Source organism: Lynx rufus, unplaced genomic scaffold, assembly GCF_022079265.1.
Source record: "Lynx rufus isolate CCGP_SWC_20201006 ecotype Redwood Valley unplaced genomic scaffold, mLynRuf1.p SCAF_4, whole genome shotgun sequence".
Classification (NCBI taxonomy): domain Eukaryota; kingdom Metazoa; phylum Chordata; class Mammalia; order Carnivora; family Felidae; genus Lynx; species Lynx rufus.
The window spans coordinates 116640274-116648026 of NW_025814856.1; the positions used below are offsets into that span (position 1 = coordinate 116640274).

General features: G+C 36.2%; 1 pseudogene; it reads right to left on the reverse strand.

The window, feature by feature from the left end:
- Nucleotides 1-477: 477 nt before the first annotated feature.
- LOC124523440 (60S ribosomal protein L4-like) lies at nt 478-6833 on the reverse strand (annotated as a pseudogene).
- Between the last annotated feature and the right edge of the window lie 920 nt (nt 6834-7753).

Sequence of the window (7753 nt, forward strand, 5' to 3'; positions counted from 1 at the left end):
GAGAGAGAGAGAGAGAGAGAATGAGCAGGGGAGGGGCAGAGAGACAGAGAGAAGGAGAGAGAGAGAGAATCCAAAGCAGGATCTGTGCTGTCAGTGTGAAGCCTGATGCGGGGGAAAGGAACTTTACTTTCTGAACTGAATGTGTATAGATTAAAATAAAAACATTTTATTTTTAAAGTTTATTTATTTATTTTGAGAGAGACAGAGTGCGAGGGGAGGAAGGGCAGAGAGAGAGGAAGAGAGAGAATCCCAAGCAAGTTCTGAGCTGTCAGCCCAGAGCCCCACACAGGGCTCCATCCCACGAACCTAGAGATCATGACCTGAGTGGAAATCAGTAGTCCAAAGCTCAACCAACTGAGTCACCTAGGTGCCCTGAAAACATTTTATTTTATTTTTTTCATGTTTCTCAGTGCCTTTGATCAGGTCTTTTTTCAAAATTAGCTGTCCATAATGGTTTGACATTTACGGAGTAAACATTTATGCAGCAGGCTTCGCTTCTTCCGTGCTGGGTTGCTTTTCTGCAGGCTTCTTCTCAGCTGCTGGTTTCTTCGTAGCTGCAGCCTTTTTCCCACCAAAGGTTCTTCTGCTTCTTCACACCAACAGCCTTCTTTCCTTTCTTCCCACAGGCTTCTTGCCTAGATACCCCTTCTCATCTGATTTGGCCTCTAAGCCTACTGCTGCCTTATCCATCTGGAGTTTATGATTCCTGGCCTGGTGAAGAATGGTTGTTCCAGCACATGGTCTTTGCATATGGATTTATGTTCAGCATGATACTCGGGTTATTCAGTGGATTCTTTTTTAGGACTCTGTGATGACTCTTCTTGGATGGTGCTCAGAGGGTTCTTTGGATCTCTGGGCTTTTTCAGGATTCTGCTAAGGTCTGTATTAAGCATCTTGTGCATGGGAAGGTTATAGTCACCCTTGAGAGAGGCAGCCTTATGCCAAGTGCCATACAGATCGTCTAACTGCAGAAAGCACTTTCACTACAAATGGAGAAACATCCCACATGCCCACGAGGAACAAGTTTCAAAATGTTCAGTTTGCTTACATTAAGTAGATTAATTCCAGGGATGTTTCTGCAGGCCTTGATGGTACTTTTGTCCTCATTATAGATAATGCAGGATCCCCTGCATTGGATACAACAATTTTTTTTTTTTTTTTTTTTTTTACATTTTGCCCTTGCCATTTCTCATGTACAGAGAGGCATAGACCTTTTTGATCTCATTCTTGGCTTTAAGTGTCTTAAGAAGCAAAACAGCCTCCTTGGTCTTCTTGTAGCCTTCAACGTTATCTTCAACTACCGGAGGAAGTTCAGGAACTTCCTCAATACGATGATCTTTAAGACATGAGCAGTGATGATAAGGCTGAGGAGGCAGCCAAGGCAGAGCAGATTACGTATTGCTTGTGTTGTGTTCACTCTGTGGTGCCAGTGACATGTGGCCCCCATGACACATATTTCTAGAAGCACCCTGGCCAGAAGAGTGAGTCCCACCACCTCAAACTCTGGGAATTCAAGCCACTGCCCTGCTAGTACCCCAAGATTCAGCACTGGTTTGATGACTGGCTAATTCACTGACAGCATAGTACTATCTGTTGTTTTTGTGCAAATTGGTGTGAACAAAGTTCACAATATCAGTTCAAATGGGAGCCTTGAACCCAGCAGGCAAAGTATTTTTTGCTCAATGACTGCCCCTTTTTAGAGTACATGGATATCAGTGGATAAGCATATGTAATGGCGGGGACAGGAGAGAGCCCTGCTCTTCTCAACCCTACAGCTCCCACTGGAAAAAAAAGAAAACAAAACATTTTAGAATATTTATTATTATATTTCTGGAGAAATAGTCTATTTCTTAGTTCTCAATGGATTGAAGAAATCACAATAGATGATACTGACAGATTAGAATGTATAAAAATAAACAATGAAAATGGTAAAAAATGGTAGCTGATGAGAAAAACTTGCCTGAGTGTAGGAGACAGTGGGTTAATAGTTATAACAAAGTGATTATTCAAATTTATAAGAAAATTATTAAGATTCCAGTAGATGAATGCAGAAATAAATATGTAAAAAATTTTAAAAAATAAAAGAAGTGCAAATTAACTTCTGGATTATATTTTTATGCTTAATAAAGCAGCAAATTATTAAAATGGTTAGGTCCTATGGTTGTGGTTAAATTGGTGTGGGTTTCCATTTAGGAAAGCAGTGTGAAGTTAGTATAAAGTAGTTTGATCATGTCTCATGAGCCATAAAAATATTTATCTCCTTTGATTCCAATGATATCAGTCATGAAAATTTGTCTTAGAAACATGATTTAACAGAAACAAAAATGTGAATTTTTAGATATTCAGCTGGAAATTGAATAAATGTGAAACAAGTAAATTGTTTGATAATTCATTGTATGTCAATATAATAGACTGTTACACAAGCATGAATTATAAAGACATGCATTATGCTCATACATAAGGGAAACAATACCTAAAAAGGTGTTTGTGCTACAAATAACAGTGGTGGAATGTTTTTAAAAATCCTTAATTTTTTCAACATTTTATTATGGAGATTTCCCAGCATACAACAAAGTTAAAAGAATTTTACAGTGAATATCCATATATCACCACTTAAATGCTGCCACTAACATGTTGTTATACTTTATCATATAGTTATATACTGTAATATTTTTATATTTATTTTTCATTAAAAATTTAAAATTCCCCCTGTTGTGCATATTTTTGATTAACAGAGACATAACTTCTAAGTTTCCATTAAAAGATTTAGAACAGTTTCTTGTAAGTTTGTAAACTGGCCACCAGGTGTAGCTCTGGACCCATAGCATCCTGGGATAAGCATCTTCAAGGAAGGTTTTAGAAAGGTAACTTCCAAATGCAATCAGACTTGTTTTGTTCATTCAGTAAGGGTACAGTAAATCTCTTTTTCATTAAGATCTAAAGTAATTTAGGTTACATATTTATTTTATTGTTCATAAAGTCTTTGCCACAATTTCTTTTACCTGGAACTTGACTTTCTGACTCCACAGCATCCAGGTCAAAAGTTTTGGGTTATGTTATTTGAAATGATTATTTTAAGAAGGTTAAAATTAGTTATGGAAATGCAAATGTTCATATTTTTTTGTACAATGAAAACTCATCTGAACTATAATTTTTCTTTAGTGTGATTTATGTCCTTATCTCTTTAAACATAAACTCTGTAAGGTTTGGAACTATGTCTAGCACAATGACAGGCATGCAGTGAATATTTGTTGAATAGGTATGCAAAAAGAATAATTTGAAACATTTTTCTGAAGGCTGTTTTGAAGGAATTGGAAAATCTATTCTATAAGAAGTATGATTGTTCCTTTTTATTTTCTCTTAATAAAGGAGAAAATGATTAATTTTAAATATTCTTCATAGTTTAAAAATAGCTCCCAGATAAAAATATTTTTCTGCTTTTAATTGTAAAAAAGAACATTGTCATTTTTAAAGGAAAATAGAGCCTAACTATGTTGAAATCCATTTTAAACAAAAATACTGTCTCTTCTTTTCTTCCCCTTAAAGGAATCCTCAATTTCTCTCTATGTTAGATGCCATCGACTATCAATTTGTTTCTACACACCAGAGGATAAAATCATGGAGGCAAGAACCTAATGGTATGGTCAAATAAACTCTCAACTGGAATAACCAGGGGGAAGGATTTTCCAATTTAAAGTCTCCCCCCCCCGCCCCCTTTTTAAAGGAGAGAATATTTGATAAGCTGTCTATGAAACAGTAGTTTTTTTTTTTTTCTCATAAAATAAAGCTATTCAGAATAAAAGGTGTTGGGAGAATTTTAGTGTAAGTAGAGATGTCTTTCTCAAGGAATTTAATATCATGTTTTAGAATTTTTTATAGTAAGATGGAAAGATTCATCATGAATAAACATTATAGTTGTTTTGGGGCACTTGGGTGGCTTAGTCGGTTGAGTGTCCTACTTTGGCTCAGGTCATGATCTTGTGCTTCATGAGGTCGAGTCCTGCACTGGGCTGTGTTGTCAGATCAGAGCCTGGAGTCTGCCTGGAATTCTGTGTCTCCCTCTTTTTCTGCCCCTCCCCTGCTCACCCTCTGTCTGTTTCAAAAATAAATAAACATTAAAAAAAAAAACAACAACCCAAAACATTATAGTTGTTTTCAGAAGGATTTTTGTTGTATAGAAAAAAGAAATATTCTAAGAAATAGGACCACAAAATTACTTAGCTCAAGAATTAAATTACTGGCAAACTTTATGTTTTGTCACTGTATTCTGCTTTTACATGTATTCTTTTAATTATACTTGACAAAGAAGAGTTATTTCATATATAGCCTGAAGGGCTGGAACTTTGAGGGTCTTTACTGTTCTTCATTTCCTTGAAAAGTAAGTAATGTCTATATTGCATACCTGTCTTGCATACCTTCTCTCTCTTCCTTTGTCTTTTCTCTCCTCTTTCCCCTCTTTTCTAACCCACGCTTTTTTTTTTAAACCATTACTAGTTTGTTTAGAGAAAGATTAGTTACCGCTGAAAGAATTTTACAACAGATATTTGGGGAATATAAAATACTTGTTAAACAAAGTTATACTAGGTACAGATTTAGGTCATTATCACCATGTTCTTTATAACTGCCCCCAAATATACAGATTAATATTTTAACATTTATTTGCTTTTACTTGAATATCTTGATTCATTTTTATCTAACATCAGCTCCACTTATGATAATCAGCAGATAACTTCAAATTACAATTCCTATTGCAAAGTGTATATGAAAAATGCATGCATAATTTTGATCATGATTATTGTACTTTCCTGAGTCATGGGTTGTATCATCTTCTGCAATCTGATTTATGATTCAGAAACTTTTTTTTTATTATTATTTATTTTTTATTTTTTTTAAATTTTTTTTTCAACGTTTTTATTTATTTTTGGGACAGAGAGAGACAGAGCATGAATTGGGGAGGGGCAGAGAGAGAGGGAGACACAGAATCGGAAACAGGCTCCAGGCTCTGAGCAATCAGCCCAGAGCCTGATGCGGGGCTCGAACTCACGGACCGCGAGATCGTGACCTGGCTGAAGTCGGACGCTTAACCGACTGCGCCACCCAGGCGCCCCGATTCAGAAACTTTTATTTCCACTATATATTTTCAATCCCTACATAAGCATCAGTCATAGCCGATAAATATGCGATTACAATTTGCTTTAGTAGAAAAATCTGGATAATTTCTTCTGGGCTATTGTAAGAATTTTCAGCTTTTTCTTTAAATAATAAACTTTATGCCCTGCTAAATGACAATTTTTTTTCTGTTTCATAATTCTTAGAGGTTATTTTAAATTTTATTTTTTACTAGTTAATGAACTTGACAAAATCATTTTATTTTGCAAGTTGGGAAGGCGTGTGGTTTGTTCTCATGTGAATTTAGCACTTTCACAGTAACAATCAGAGCCAGAGTAGCCATAGAAGACTTTGATGTTCTAGGGGAAGGAAACTTTCCCCTTCTTTTCTTCTAGGCTCTTTGGCTGGACTAATATTACATTGAAATAAGACAGATTGACTAAAAAAACAAATTTAATTTTGTATGTATGGGAGCCTGACACAGGCATTAGAGGGTCAAAGATAGTATATATGCCATCTTAGGCTAAAGAGAAAAGGGTAGGCATCTGGGCTCAAAGGGAAGGAAGACAATTCATAGGAAGACGAGAAGAGCAAATGTTTGCCATGTTATGCAGTTAAGTCTTTCTGATTAAAAATTATCTCTGGTAATTGCTCTCTTCCTGATACAAGTCCCATATCTAAAATTTTTTAGGTAGTTAAGGGGGAGGTAAAAAGCTCTTCTTGAGTCTGAGAGATGCCTTGATTGCCTTCCAGTCAAATAATCCATATGCCAAAGTGGCACATTCTAGGGTGGCTTGTCCTGAACCCCATCAATATAATTAAGTAAACCTTCAGACCCTGACAGAACAATTGATTTTAAAATATACATTGGTTGTTAGTTTAATTTCCTTGCTTTCAATTTTCACCTCCTTTTTGTGTTTAAAAATTGGTGAATATGGAAATGTTATTTTGTTTCATAATTAAAGGCTATGTACAATTATCACAGTGCCCAAGATGAGGTGGGTGCTAGGCATTATGTCTACATTATCTCATGGAATCTTTACCATAACCCTATAAAGTACAAGTAGTGTTGCAGGATTTTTACCGCAATACCCAGGATTCGTTGGCTCGCTGCTTCAAAGAATAAAGAACAAAACTGAACAGCAGGCAAAAGTTTATTAGAGTATAAGATCAGAAAGGAAGAATAGTATGAAAGTACTCTTTACAAAGAAGGGGCATTGGAAAGTGAATACCCACAACTATAGGCAAGTGTCTTTGTTTTATACGGTTTTGGTCAGCCCCCTCTTCCCTTCCCCCTTATTCCTTCTCAGGTTCTACCCTCATTGGCTGGATAACTCTAGGTGCTGTGTTGTCCATTTCTTATTGGCTCATTTCCATTGTGTGAGGGGTAGTCTATGACCATACCATTCCTTGTGGGTCATATGTTTTATGGTCTACTTATTTTTAGTCAGGTTTTTTGTCAAATTCCTGAGGGAAAACTGAGGGGGAGTTGGTGGTGTCTGTTACATTCTTAAGAGGAACCTTATGCCTGAGGGGGTTTGCTGTGGTCAGACACTCCCAGCATTGTTCCAAAATATGTGTTTTTCCCCACCCAAGGACCTCAGGTTCTAATCTTTCCCTACTGAATCCTATCTTTTCCTACCATAGTAGTAGTATTCTTTTACAGAGGATGAAGGAAAATGAGGCACAGAGGCTAGGTTCTTAGCAAGGATCACATTTATCATCGTTGAAATTATGTGTGGGGAACCAGGGTAGATACTGAAGACACTAAGAGGTATGAGTCTTTATTCTAGAAAATCTTCAGTATGGGTTATTGAGACAAGGCATATCTGAAAAAAAAAAAAAGAGAGAGAGAGAGAGAGAGAGATAAGACCTTTCATTTTTTGGCAAGTGCCATAAATCTTACAGTAATATCTCCTGGGAGAAGTGAGTCAATTTTGGGGTTGGAAAAATTATCTGAGACTATTCTAGAGACCAAAGTGAAGTGCAACTCTACTATTTTTTCATGAATCTATTTATTGCCCTTATATTCTTAAGAGTTAAAATGTATTTCCCCGTATTATTTTTTTGAAATGAGATGGAAGGATAATTTCTTTTCTTTTCTTTTCTTTTCTTTTCCTTTCTTTTCTTTTCTTTCTTTTTTTTTTTAATTTTTAACATTTATTTATTATTGAGAGAGCATGAACAGGGGAGGGGCAGAGAGTGGAGAGTGTTAAAGTACTCATATGAGTGAAGTCATATGATTTTTGTCTTTCTCTGACTAATTTCACTTAGCATAATACTCTCCAGTTCTATCCACATAGTTGCAAATGGCAAGATTTCATTCTTTTTGATTGCCGAGTAATACTCCATTGTATATATATACCACATCTTCTTTATCCATTCATCCATCATTGGACATTTGGGCTCTTTCCATACTTTGGCTATTGTTGATAGTGCTGCTATAAACATTGGGGTGCATGTGTCCCTTCAAAACAGCAACCCTGCGTTCCTTGGATAAATACTTAGTAGTGCAATTGCTGGGTCATAGGGTAGTTCTATTTTTAGTTCTTTGAGAAACCTCCATACTGTTTTCCAGAGTGGCTACACCAGCTTGCGTTCTCACCAACAATGCAAAAGAGATCCTCTTTCTCCACATCGTCGC